A 14,684-nucleotide genomic window follows, 5' to 3' on the forward strand; every position below is an offset into this window, starting at 1 on the left:
GATTTCTGTTCAGTGACTCATGTGTCAGCAGCATTCATGCGTTGTGTTGTGAAATGTTTCATATTATACTGAAGCTCCATCCACTGTGTGTCTGTCATCATATTTACTGTCTTTACAGCTCAGATTTCATTAAAACAGTCCTGGTTCTGCATTTCTCAGTTGCTGTCTGCTAAATTCTTCGATAGTTTTGGACAGAAACTCATCCAGTTTGTGAATAATTCAACACACAGAGACAATAAGAAGCAGCTGACTCTCATATCAAACCAATAAATAAAAGACAGATTTAAAGTCCAACTCCAAATGTGAGAGAAGGGAACATGGAGCTCTTTCAGGGTTTATCCTCATTCTGCTGCTTTCTTCTGTATAAAACCATCCCTGAGCTCAGCAGGCCTGAAGTCCACGATCATCCTCCAATAATAATATTATAATAATATAATAATGACTCTGTCTGTTTTATGGGGGCAGCAGGTTTTCAAGTCCTCTCATGTATGCCTGAGTGTCTGTGTCCCCAGACTGGCACCGCACAGGGGACCTGTCACTCACCATGGAGCCGGCTCAGCCCGGAGACCAGGGGGTCTACTTCTGCTACTTCTACTCAAACGGACAGAAGAGACACAGAAACCCTGCAGCAGTGAGACTGGAGGTCCCGCAGAGGGTCCCTGAACCAGCTGCCCCCCCAGCAGCAGGTAGAGTCCCCTGTTCCCGCTGCAGCTAACCGCTGGTTTTATTGACACATGTGTAATTGTGCATAACTACAGCATGACTGTCAGAGCTGACAAAGTTTCTTCCTGTCTGCAGCAGTCAGAGTGCCACACTGGGACCACCATCATCACCACAGTCACAGTGATGGCTGTGCTCTTTGTGCCGCTGATCGCTTTTCTTGGCTGGAAACTGAAGAGCAGAGGATTTGAGATGAACCAACCCGAGCAGAAGAACGTCTGGGAAGGCGGTGAGGACAGAGGAGAGGAGGGGAGCGGACAGGAGGAGGACACCAAATTTAACATAGTGATGGTTTAGAAGCAGCAGTCTGGTTCTGTCTTTGTTGCTGGAACCAAAACAGGTGATTTTAACCCTCATAAGCTGTAGAGAATTTTAATATGACTGACAGCTGGTCCTGTCCCTGACTCTGGGGTGTACTGTCCTGGTTAGGAATAAAACACAAAATCTCAGCTGTTCTTCACTCAAGTGCTTTTATTCCTGCAGGAAGGAGCAGTCACACACACAGACAGTAGCCTCTGTAGGAGTGCTCAAGGTCTTTTCAGAGCAGCTCCCTTCTTATATCCTCTGTTATCTAACAGACACAGCTTCTCAGAATACACACATCTTAGAATAGGCACAAGCATAATCATATATGACAGTAACATATCACGTATGAGATCATAGGTGTAACATCACATATATTTCCATAGTGAGACATATGGACAGACTGTCTCCACAAAGTCCAGCAGGCCATGCTGCTGACACAGGTTATTTCCAGAATTCTTCCAACAGTCCCTTTAACTGTCTTCTTCACATGTACCCTCAGCTGTAGTCTTCCAGCCCCAGAACATGTTTTTCCAGATCCTAATGAACTTTTCTGACTCCATACTTCAGCGACAATGACCACAGACAACAGCAGGGCTGATGTCACCCACTGGCTTTTAGACATTGAGGCAATCAATTTAGTACAGAGTTTTTCACCCAAGAAGGCCAGCAGGGGGAGCCACAGTCCACCACAGAACTACCAATGATATGAGAATCAGAGCTGATGCAGGGTGAAGAATGAAATAAAATGTAAAAACCAACTGACAAATCCAAACATGCATGCTGTGTTACTGCTGCACAATCACCAAGACCTGTTCCTCCAGTACAGACAACAGACCAGCACTTTCACATACATGTACACAAACCCCACAGAAATATATTAAAAATACAATTACACCAGAAACACTGGAGACATGAACTTTATTGTAAATCTCACCAAATTTCAACCAAAACATATTTTAAACTCTCATAATCTGTTTTCAGTGAGAACATCTGATAAAATGTGATCCTTGAAAATAGACCATGGATTATTAGATATATGCAATAACTGCTGGTGTCACTGCTAAAAAAGCTGTGCTGATACATGAGGATACATTCAGAGCTTAATACAAAAGATAACAGATGTAAATAATAATAATGATGCAGTACATGAACAGTAGAAGAGGCGTGTGTTTTTAGCACAGTATTCAGAGCATGAAATATATCAACATCAAATAAATGTACAAGGTTCAGATTGACAGATTCCCAAAACCAAACAGCTTCTGTTTGGTTCTGTTTGTCTCTGCACAGCCCTGTAAGAGAAGCACAAAGACAGAACATGGTTTATCACAGTCATCTATCATGTGGCACTTTGTGGAGAATAAATCACTCACAGTATGAATCCTACATGGCAGCATGAGCTCCGAGAGCTGCTCCTGCTCTGATTTCAGAATAAACTGCTGCATCAGCAGGAGCTGATGTTCCTGTGAATGGAGGCCTGATTCATTTAGAACTGTAATCTGATCATTCAACATGATGCTGTTAACCAGCAGTGTCTGCTGCCATCCACTGGTGATATGAGGTAACTAACAGCGTGCTGACCCAATAATTACCTGCAGTGTGGTGCTATGATGACACATTTCAACACAAACATGACTGTTGTAGGCGACTGTACCTGCTGTCTTCACTTCAGAGTAAACACACCCCTCCTCTTCCTCATGTGTCCTCTCTGTTAAGACAATATTTGAAATTAAAAAAACAAAATCTTTCTTAACTATCGTCTCATTTTCTACACTGCATGTATTTGGAGTACTCACTCTTCTTTCCAAACTTCTTCAGCTCAACTACAGAGTATGTGACATCTTGGGGTCCACTTGCTTCTGTAACATACACATATCTATATTTAGAAAATTTTATTTCAAGCCTAATCTATAACCCTAACAGAATAAATGAACCAGTTTATGCATTTGTGAGCCAGAGAAAGACAAACCGTACCATTTCCAGTGTGTCCAGAGGGAGTGACTGACTCATACAGGGGAGAATCACCTTCAGAAAGAACACAGAAACAGTCAGAGCAGTCTGCCTTATTCAGATGGTTCATGTTTGAGAACATGTCTAATAGATCTCAGCTTTTAATGAATGTGAGCTGAATAAAGAGAAGTTAAACCAAAGTACACATTAGTATTTAATAAGTGCTGACCATTGAGAGGAGAGCAGTGTTTATTCGTACTGACTTCCTGATTTCTGTTGGAGCCCTGACTGCTGCTCTCTGACTGGAACAGCCTGTAAAATAACACATACAGTACATTTAATACAGAAACATGAAAGCACTGATGCACGTTGAAGAAAAGTTTAGAGATGAGTGCTGCACTAACCTGATAAAGCAGGAATCTGTGAAAAAAGACATTTGTTGTTACATGGTTTTATAAAGTAAAAATATTCTGCTGTCATTCTGTGTCACATTTAAAGTTTATAGTAAATAAATGATGCATCAGAAGAAAAAGGTCTCACCTTTGGACTGTCTGTAGTGATACAGTAAGAGCACAATGACAAAGAATAATATGATTCCACACAGCAGTCCAACAATTAATGGCACTGAGGATGAGGAGCTTTCAGGTCTGGATACAACTATTAGAAATAATAAACATACATTAATACACTTATATTGGACTTGGTGTCATTAGTACAGACAATAATCAAAACATTACCGTAATAGACCAAAAAAGGAGCATCAAACATCTTTACTCACCTTTCACTGACATCCAGCTCTGAGGTGACTTCTTTCCTGAATGTTCACACCTGTAGAAACCTTCATGTGACTCTGACACTGCAGAGATATTCAGCTCCCCTCTGGTATCATTTTGAACAAGTTTGTCATTGTGATAGAAAAACACATTGGAAAGTTTGTTTTGTCCTCTCAGTCTGCAGCCAAGAATAACAGAGTCTCCTTCAGTCACACTATTGACAGGACTCTCCAGGACAATGTATCTGTGAGACAGTCAGAGGACGTCAGTCAGAGATCAGTCAGTGAGGTGGAGGTTAGTGTATAGTAAGAAATCACCTACCATGTACAGTGATGTTGACTGTGTTGCTGAACTCTCCTGATGCAGACTCACACCAGTACACACCAGTATCAGACTGTGATGTGTTGATGTTACATGTGGATCCAGTCATTGTTCTCCAGTTAGAACAGGATGACAAACGTCCTTCATCAGAGAACTTCCTCACTCTCAACTCAGCAGAGTTTCCCTCACAGAGAGAGAGGACCCTGGACTTGCTGTATGTAAACGTGAAGGATGCATACAGCTGTACCCCCCTCCCCCCTCTGGGAAGATCGGATCACAACTTGATTCACCTCACCCCCTGTTACGAGCCCTTGGTTAAGAGGCTGCCTGTGACCACAAGGACAGTGAGGAGATGGTCAGAGGACAGCTGTCTGGCACTGCAGGGCTGCTTTGAAACAACAGACTGGGAGGTGCTCTGTGAGCCGCATGGTGAGGACATTGATGGGCTTACAGGGTGCATCACAGACTACATTAATTTCTGTGTTGACTGCAACGTCACAACAAGGACTGTTAAATGTTACCCAAACAACAAGCCCTGGGTAACAAAGGACATCAAAGCCATCCTCAATGAAAAGAAGCAGGCCTTCAGAGGTGGCAACAGGGAGGAGCTGAGGGCCATTCAGAGAGACTTGAAGGTGAAAACCAGAGAGGCTAAAGAACACTACAGGAGGAAGCTGGAGTGGAAGCTCCAGCAGAACAACATGAGGGAGGTCTGGAGTGGCATGAGGACCATCACAGGTTTCAGACCAGCTACCAGAGGGGTTGATGGTAGCGTGGAAAGGGCCAATGAATTAAACCTGTTCTTTAACAGATTTGACACTGCGGTCCCGGTCCACGCTGAGTCTCCTGGTTTGGAACCTGCACTGCTCCCTCCCCTCCCCCCTCTTGACGCCTCCATCTCCTACAACGGCCCCCCACCCCCACCTCCAATCACCTCCTCTAACGGCCCTCTTCTTCTGTCTGTGCACTCCCCTCCTCCGCACTCTCAGTCTCCACTCTTCACACCTCTCCAGGTTCGAAGACAGCTGAGTAAACTCCCCACCAGCAAGGCTGCTGGACCTGATGGTGTTAGCCCTCGGGTCCTCAAAGACTGTGCTGACCAGCTCTGTGGAGTGCTTCACCGGGTCTTCACCATGAGCCTGAGTCTCCAGCGGGTCCCTGTGCTGTGGAAGACGTCCTGCATAGTGCCGGTGCCGAAGACACCGCGGCCCAGTGGTTCTTCGGACTACCGACCAGTGGCACTGACGTCACACATCATGAAGACCCTGGAGAGACTCATTCTGGAACAGCTCCGGCCTACTGTTAGGCCTCACCTGGACCCTCTCCAGTTCGCCTACCAGCCCCAACTGGGAGTTGAGGATGCCATCATCTACCTGCTGAACCGTGTCTACACCCACCTGGACAAGCCAGCGAGCACTGTGAGAGTCATGTTTTTTGACTTCTCCAGTGCCTTCAACACCATCAAGCCGGCTCTCCTGGGTGAGAAACTGACAGCGATGCAGGTAGAGCCCCCCTTGTGTCATGGATTGTGGACTATCTAACTGGTAGACCACAGTATGTGCAGATGCAGCGGTGTTTGTCTCATACAGTGGTCAACAGCACCGGGGCCCCACAGGGACAGTCCTCTCTCCCTTCCTCTTCACGCTCTACACCTCTGACTTCAGCTACCAGACAGTCATGTCATCTTCAGAAGTTTTCTGATGACTCTGCCATAGTGGGATATATCAGCAAAGGTGGAGAGTCTGAGTACAGGACTGTGGTTGACAACTTTGTTACATGGTGCGAGCGGAACCATCTGCTGCTCAATGTGGCAAAGACCAGGGAGCTGGTTGTGGACCTGAGGAGGACCAAGACACACGCGGCTCCAGTTTCCATCGGTGGGCAGAGTGTGGACATTGTGGAGGATTACAAATACCTGGGAGTGGTGTTGGACAATAAACTGGACTGGACTAAAAATACTGAAGCCCTCTACAAGAAGGGCCAGAGCCGCCTCTATTTTCTGAGGAGGCTCCGGTCTTTTAACATCTGTCGGACTATGCTGAGGATTTTCTATGAGTCTGTGGTTGCCAGTGCCATTTTGTTTGCTGTTGTGTGCTGGGGCAGCAGACTGAAAGCAGCGGACACAAACAGACTCAACAAACTGATCAGAAGGGCCGGGGATGTGGTGGGGGTGGAGCTGGACTCCCTGACAGCAGTGTCAGACAGAAGGATGCTGTCTAAGCTGCAGGGGATCCTGGAGAACAGCTTCCATCCTCTACACCACGTGCTGCTGAAGTGCAGGAGTACGTTCAGCGCCAGACTGATCCCTCCTAAATGCACCACTGAGCGCCACAGGAGGTCCTTCCTTCCTGTGGCCATCAAACTGTACAACTCCTCCCTCTGAGATCAGAACACACTGTCTTGTAATCTTATCCATATTGGATTTATTAGACAAGTTTTTACTGCACATGGTACAAGTTGTATTACATATGACTTTATATGACTTTAGTCTTCACTTGCCAGGACTTGAATGTACATTAATGTTTAGAATTTATTAGGTTTTTATCTTATATTTTTTATCTTTATTTTTTACGCTCACTACTTTACCTTATTAGTATTTCTGTCTTTTTGAGTATACATGGAGCACCTGGAACGAAAACAATTTCCCCCCGGGGATCAATAAAGTATTTCTGATTCTGATTCTGATTCTGATTCTGACAGGTCAGTGAGACAGACTCAGAGGTGAAGTGTTGGACTCTGTCAGGATTCACTGTGAGAGACGCTGCTGGATGAAAACCTGAAAAACAAAACATGTCAAAGGAACAAAGTAAGAACACAAAAATGACACGATGAAAAAATGACACAACCAGCTCATTTTGATTCTCTCAACAAACAGAGGAATCACAGTGACTGAATAAATTCTTCTTACTGAGAGGACAGAATCAAACTGACCTGCAGACCAGACAAACTTTGGGTCACTGTAATCAGAGTGATACTCTGGGTCTCCTCTTCCAGCTCTGCACACATATGCTGCTGTGTGTGTCTGTCCATGAATGATGTAGGAATCTTGTGCAGTCCCATCAGTGCTACCAGGCAGCAGCTCATAGCTGTAAGACCAAGAGTTCTTTGACAGACCAGGAACAGCTTTATACCAGTAGAACCTCCATCCTGCAGGTGGATGTTCAACCTCACAGCTCAGAGTTACTGAGGCTCCAGGACTCAGCCATGATGGAGACACAGTGAGGACAGGTCGGGGTTTAACTGTTGGAAAGAGATGATGTTAAAACAGACTGTGTCTCCATCATAAAACAAAACTGAACTAATCAAACTTACCTGATACAGACAATGTGAAGGCATTACTCCATAATGTGCATAAATTCTCTTTCCAGCCCCGACATCTGTATTCTCCTCTGTCAGAAGAGGAAGCCCTGTTGATTCTGTATTCATTGGATGTTGAAGGAATGTTGGAAATTGTTATAAAAAATTACATTTGAAGTGGATAAATAATAATTGGGGCTAATCAAACGTCATGATTAATCCAAAACGTGATCAATAACGTTTCTTTTACTAAAATGTACACAATGACAAATTGCGATTAACTATATAAAAAGCCTGTATAACTATATATTGATATAGCTACATTAATAGGAATGTCCTATCCCTGAACACACCCGATCCCACCAAGCGATTCACAACCCGAACCAATCACATGGCTCATATTCGAAGCGCTCAACTGCTTCAAACGTCACTGAAGTGGTTCAAACGTCACTAGTCACGTGACCCAAGCAAGCCTCAGCACAGTGGTTCAAAACAATTGCTTCATGAGCTACCGCGCATGTGTCGGAGCCTCGGGTGTCAGAGGACCATCCTTACCCATGATAGTGATGTCCAAATGAAGCAATGAAGCCGTATTCAACCACTTCATTGTGTCGAGTATGGCTTCATTCATTCATAGCTTTGTTTCAGTGACCTCTAGTGGTGAAATAGGAGACAGTGTCTTAATTATATGATTAGTCTAACCAGGGTGTGTGATGTACATATATTTTAGTTAAGACTGATTAATTGGTCGGTCAGTTGATTCTATAAATGTATGTATTGCAGTAGGAGCTTGTGGATATGTCTGGATAGTAATTCAAACATTTTCATTGTTAAACGATATTTTTTCCACTGTTTTGAACTGAGCCGGTTTAAGAAAAATCTCACGTTACGAAGCAGTGTCGAGTTATTTGAACCAGTCATGTCAATATTCAATAGTCAATATTCTGAGTGGTTTATTACACAAAATGAAAACCAATAAGTTTTAGTTATCGTGACTAAACAAAGAACCAGGGTTAGGATTCACTGACATCTAGTGGTCAATCTGAATACCCCTCCCTTTCTAAATTTGAAAATCTTGCTCAATCCAGCTGTGTGACTTATAATCAGGCCCAAAGTTATCATCCTGACCTGCTGAGATACATTTATAACATCAAATGTCACCAACAAACTCCTCAGTAAATATATGATCATATATGACCTGACTAATGGTAATATGTATGAACAGGAAATAAATGTAACCTTCAGTATGTCCATAGGAAAGTGTGCTGAACACTAAAATAAAGATTGGAACCTCCTGACTATGACATTAAAACACTATTTTACATGTTAATAAAGACATCAGACCTCTGCTTTCTGAACTCACTAGGTACATATATATATATAAACAAAAATATAGGTGTACATACCAGGGATGCAGACTCCAAGAAGCAACACAACTATATGAGACGTTACCGTTGTGACACAGTTAACCAACAACCCACCTCTGTGGAGAGCAACAACTTCCACTTCCTCTTGTGGTCTGCCAGGCTGTGGCTTGACTTTTTAGGACGTTTCATCATTCTGTCAACAAGCAGAAGAAGTGGTTAGAGCTGCTCTGACATGAAGCCACTTATGAACATCTCCTGATTTTCTGAAATTATATAAATTATGTAAATTGCTTATTTATAACTAGTCAAAACAATAATATCAATTAACACTTCAGAAGATAAACTGGAAAAATTATAGACACACAATTGACCACAGAAGCAACAAAACAGCTAAAACAGCACCAAAGGTTTTTTTTGTCTCTCGTCATGACAACAGTATAGATTATGTTATTATGTTCAAACGTTTATTAAGTGAATTCATTTAATAAAAAGTATTAAAATCATAAATCCACTCTCCCTGACCTCTTTTTGGAACCAGTGGAATCACCCCTGCAGACCGGCAGGGGGAGCCACAGGTTCAAGGCACTTCTGTAAGGATGTCTCTTTATAAACTTTGAGGTTTCATCACATTCTTTTGTACAATGTCTGGTCTGTCGTAAGCTTGCAGCTTCAGAGTTTATCAACAATTAAACATTAATGTAACATCATACATAGAAACACAACAAATTACTATAATTACACATATACCTGTATGAAGATGAACTACCACAAACTGCTGTGTTTGTAAAGTGAATCAACTTACAATGGGGATATTCACAATATAAACAGGAGAATAAATGTGTGTTAAAATCTGTATTTTGTTCATGATGTGATATTAAATTAGGAGCATTTTTGTCATCCATCCTGCTGGTTTCATTGATCCTGAACTCTTCATTGATCTGGAAAAGAAATGAAGACAGAGATGCAGGGTCAACAATCTGTACAAGTGAACTGTTACACTGACAAATCTAAACATGCATGTTGTGTTATTGCTGCACAAAGACCTGTCCTTCATCTGACATCAGCATAAACAGCTTTGGTGTTTAGGAGACAGTCCTGCTCTTTACAGGATTTTGTGAGGTTTAAACTTCACAAAATACATTGCTGCACTGTGCACTTTTTTTAAAGTCCTATTGTTGTTGGAGTCTGAGTGGTGAATCTGCCTCTGTTTGCTTATAAACCTACACAGGAGCTTCGAGAGAAGCTAATGTGAGCTGCAGGGAAGCAAATGGTCAAAAAAGGTCTTTTTGTCTTTCTTTTTGAAATTAAATAAGAATATCTGACACAGGCTGAGCATTCCCCACGAGCAGCAGACTACAGTCAGCACCTCGGACAGCTCCAGCACTGCTGCCGGCTCCACAGTCAGCACCATGGACAGAGACACAGCACAGGTATTCACATTCATCTTCTAGAATCAAGGCGTCTAGAAGACTGGAGAGTTTTCTTGAAGATGTTTCGCTGCTCATCCAAGCAGCTTCATCAGTTCTAACTGTTTGGTGGGGAGGTTTGGTGGCAGTGACTGATTTATTTTTTTGTTGTTAGGTTAGGGTAAATCAAGTCATTACAAAGGGTGTGTTTCAAGGCGAATCAGCACATTCTCTGCTAACACCAGACTCAATGAGGGCCTTAATGCTGGGCCTAATGCCCTCAGCTGCTCCTGGCCTTATGGGGTATTGTCTTTGAAAAGGCCTGCAAGAACCTTTAGGTGTTATTTTACAAGCTCAGTATCATTCATAGTCCCAATATCTGCTGGCCCAGTAGACCACAGACTATTAGGCACTATACTTTAAGCATCTTCCTCCTCAGACGAAAGCAAAAACATTTCTCAAAATTGTGACTCAGATGCAGCCTTTACAGCTGTTGACGGTACACACGTAACTAGAATCTGTGCTCATATTAGCTGTCCGGCCCATGTGTGTATTCAGCGATACATTGTACAATGCACGTCTTTGGGTTGTTGAATGATGGCAGTAGAGAACTATACTTTCTGTGAGTTTTAGTAAATCATTTACAACCGCTTCAGGTCCATTAGTAGTCATATCTAAACTGTAATAATAATTTGGTTCGGTGTCCACATGCCTGCTGGGGTAGGAATAACTTCAATTCCTTATTTTGCCATCAGATCTCTCCCCAGGAGGTTAACAGGGCAAAAGTCAGACAGCACAAAAGAACACTTTATACTCATTCCTGAAACTGGGTCTGTAACCTTGAGCGTTGCAGATTAAAACTCTTTGCCGATTTGACCACTAGCTGACACACAATCTGTAGACCTTTTGTTTTGAACAGTTGTGGCAGAGAGATTCAACAATGTATCTAGGTGGTGCAGCTCAATAACATCAACATCATCATTTGTCTCGCCTTGGTGTGAGTGTGCTAAGTGTGAAGGTGAAAACTTTTCGTCAGTTAGAACATGTGTGTGTTCATGTCTTGACCTGCTGATCCATCCCGGGGTTGCCAGCCATCTCCCCCTCCATCCTGTCTTTCTCCTTTTCTCACTTTACAGATTTGTGCCCAATGTCCGGCTTTTCCGCATTTGTAGCACACATCTCCCCTCCTGTCCTCTCCTCCATTCCTCTCCCCTTTTCCCTGTTCCACGCTGCCCTCCTCTTCCCATGTTACCTCTGAAATAAGTGTCACAGGCATTAGAATCATCATCCACATTATTATTATCAATGATAAATATTTCAGTCACCATTTTCCTTTGGGTCCCACTTTATTACATCCTCTGCATGAATAGCATTCTCTTTGGTAGTTGTAAGTGATGCACATTTTGGTTCTACATCACTTTCCACGATCATGGCCTGTACATGGTTTAGTTTTACGTATTGGCATGGTGTTTAGTACCCCTATTCTTCTTTATTCACCATTTTAGCAGTTTTGGTTTCAGTGTTAGATTCATGAGCTGACATTGTCTCTAGCAGTTTTTTCTTTATTTTTTCATTATGTTTAAATCAGAAAAAACTGTTCCCAAAATAAAAACCCAAAATATCAGCTGTTAATAACTCAAGTGCTTTTATTCCTGGAGGAAGGAGCAGTCACACACACAGACAGTAGCCTCTGTAGGAGTGCTCAAGGTCTTTTCAGAGCAACTCCCTTCTTATATCCTCTGTTATCTAACAGACACAGCTTCTCAGAATACACACATCTTAGAATAGGCACAAGCATAATCATATATGACAGTAACATATCATGTATGAGATCATAGGTGTAACATCACATATATTTCCATAGTGAGACATATGGACAGACTGTCTCCACAAAGTCCAGCAGGCCATGCTGCTGACACAGGTTATTTCCAGAATTCTTCCAACAGTCCCTTTAACTGTCTTCTTCACATGTACCCTCAGCTGTAGTCTTCCAGCCCCAGAACATGTTTTTCCAGATCCTAATGAACTTTTCTGACTCCATACTTCTGATCATGTCCATTCACTATTATTGTACTTTACTGCTATGCTTCAAATAGACTGATTTCTGTGTTTCACAAAGTTAATTAACGGTCCCGTAGAAACTAAATACCACGTGGTGCCATAAACATTTTCTGATTGGTTGATGTGGTGCATTTTTCCACCAATAGCAAAGAAGGTGCCACGTTTCACGTCATGCCGGTCAGAGCCTCTCTTACGCCGATGTTTCCTGTGTCTGCATAAAACTCGCAGTAAACACGCAGCGAATGTGGCGAAAATGTTAATGAAAAAACATGCGTATATTATTTATCATAACTCGGGTTTTACTTGACATATTAAAAAAATTAAAAACCTGTATATAGTTTGAAGCCCCCACTTTTAACACAAACTAAAGCAGTGACTCAGCGACGCTGCCAAGTCATCTTAAATTGGCCATGCGAAAAAGACCAGGGGGTTAAGACTGGTTTTGACGCCACTGCGAGTTTTTCTCCGTGTGAACAAATCCAGGTTACCTGAAAGAATCCTCTTCAGTCCACGCTGTCACCTGTGGAAGTTTTCCACGGTCTGCACAGGTCCACACAGGTCCACAGGTTGACTTTGGTTTGGGCGAAATTCTGTGTGTTCTGTCCCCGACACAACTGAGACAGGAGCCGTGTTCCTGTCAGACCGTGGGCCGGTCTGTGGAGTCTGTCCGCCGGGAGAGAAACGGAGAGACGGCGCTGGAGCTGGACGCTTGTATCGCAAGCCATTCATATCACAGCCAGTACTTTAAACGCCGTTTCACGTCATACGCCGTATGGCGTTTTCACAGTTTAACGTCGTACGGACACTCAAATGGCGTTTTCTAATATTCCTGCCCCATAACTTGCTCAGCCGCTGCAGTTCACTCTTCAACAGCTTCATCCAGCAAAGAAGGTCGGTGCTGAGTCAGCGCGGTCCGTCCTTGAAGACTGAACTGCAGCGGCTGAGCAAGTTATGTGGCGGAGATCATTAGAATATTAATGCCTTAAGATTAAGAAACCTTTATTAGTCCCACAATCTTAAGGCATTAATATTCTAATGATCTCCGCCCCATAACTTGCTCAGCCTTATAGTATTTTGAGTGTCCGTTTGGTCTGTGCTGAGTTAGGGTCCGCGAGAGAAGTTAGTAACTCCTCCGGCATAGTACAGACACACGCCAAACTTTTATTCTTCTGAGTTTCGAACCACTTTAGCAAAGTGATGATGAAGCTGCTTCTCCTCATCCTCGGCCTGTTGACCGCTGCAGTGAGTAGATACAGCTTTTTTATTTGTTTAGGAGACTCAGAACCTCCTTAAAACAGGGTCTGATCCTTAACAATCATCATCACTCTAGTTATTTTATTGTGTTTTGAGTTTTGAGTTACCGTGGCTGTATTTTAGCCAATTTCTTGATGTTGGGTTCTATTCGAAATATTTGTTTATTTTGGGTATTATTCAGTAGCCTATGTTTATTTCATGTATATTTGTTATTGGTTAGTTTACTTTACTTCATTTATTACTGCAAATTACTCAGCCTAAATATCAATATGAATATCCGCCAGGTAATAACTCCTGAATTTGCACCCACTGCACGCTCATCTCATGAGGAGAGAATGCAGTCACATTCTTTGAAACTGTAATTGTTCAGCAGAGCGTGCAGCAGAGTTCAGGGAGTGAAGGAGGGAGGTCTCACTCTGTCCTGATGCGTCACTGCATGTTTGTGCATAGCAGCATGAATGATAGACCATTAAACAACACAGAAGTTTTGGGGCCAAACCGGACAGACAGCAGAGCTGCAGGCAGAGACAGAGGACTGTAGTCTGATGCTGGACTGAGAGTCTGATGCTGGACTGAGAGTCTGATGCCAGGGGTCTCGCCCGGGGAATAATTAAATGTAGAACCGCCACTGATGCCACCTTGTTATCACTGTGAATCATGATTTATGATCAAACTGTTGGCTGAAGTCTGCTCAGATAGAAAAGTAGTCTAAGATCTACAGAGGAGTCTGATCTGGCCCCGCAGACAGAACGAGGAGGTCAAAATGTCCCTGATGCTCTGCTCTGTGTGCAGGACACCGTGGAGGAGCTGACGACGGTTGAGAAGGACACACAGCGACCACCACAACATGAGGTGATACAGCAAACAGCCACCTGCTATCATGCTATGCTATATTCACTATGCTACTTTTTGAGCTGTGCTGATGTTTCAGTCTGATGCGGATCAATGTTACATTTGAACATGTCTCTGTGTTAGGTTGATCCCTGCCCAATGACAGACCACCGGCTGACACAGTATCCACCGCCCAGCCTTGATGGACGGGTGAACCCTGAGGACGCAGACTCTCAAACCTCTGAGCGACCAGGAAGAACCACCTGTCCTCCTTCCTCAGATAAGACCGTTCTTCACCGTGAACACATTGTACCAGAACTCGTGGCGGTTTTTGGGCAGGAAGGCGTCCGGGTTGATGACTTTGTGATTGTTGATGGGAGGCTTGGACCGACTGCTGCGGG

The 14,684-nt window shown here is 43.3% G+C and overlaps 2 long non-coding RNA genes across 2 annotated transcripts; both read right to left on the bottom strand.

Moving 5' to 3' along the window:
* Positions 1-2,647: 2,647 nt before the first annotated feature.
* LOC114435793 (uncharacterized) lies at positions 2,648-3,223 on the bottom strand. Its single transcript, XR_003670628.1, has 4 exons — positions 3,203-3,223; positions 2,998-3,048; positions 2,820-2,882; positions 2,648-2,731 (listed from the first exon to the last, which is right to left on the bottom strand). It is a non-coding gene; the product is annotated as an uncharacterized LOC114435793 (long non-coding RNA).
* An 8-nt stretch (positions 3,224-3,231) lies between these two features.
* LOC114435823 (uncharacterized) lies at positions 3,232-3,537 on the bottom strand. The gene is made up of 3 exons (XR_003670659.1): positions 3,514-3,537; positions 3,378-3,393; positions 3,232-3,285 (listed from the first exon to the last, which is right to left on the bottom strand). It is a non-coding gene; the product is annotated as an uncharacterized LOC114435823 (long non-coding RNA).
* Between the last annotated feature and the right edge of the window lie 11,147 nt (positions 3,538-14,684).

Source organism: Parambassis ranga, chromosome 5 (assembly GCF_900634625.1).
Source record: "Parambassis ranga chromosome 5, fParRan2.1, whole genome shotgun sequence".
NCBI classification, from domain to species: Eukaryota; Metazoa; Chordata; class Actinopteri; family Ambassidae; genus Parambassis; species Parambassis ranga.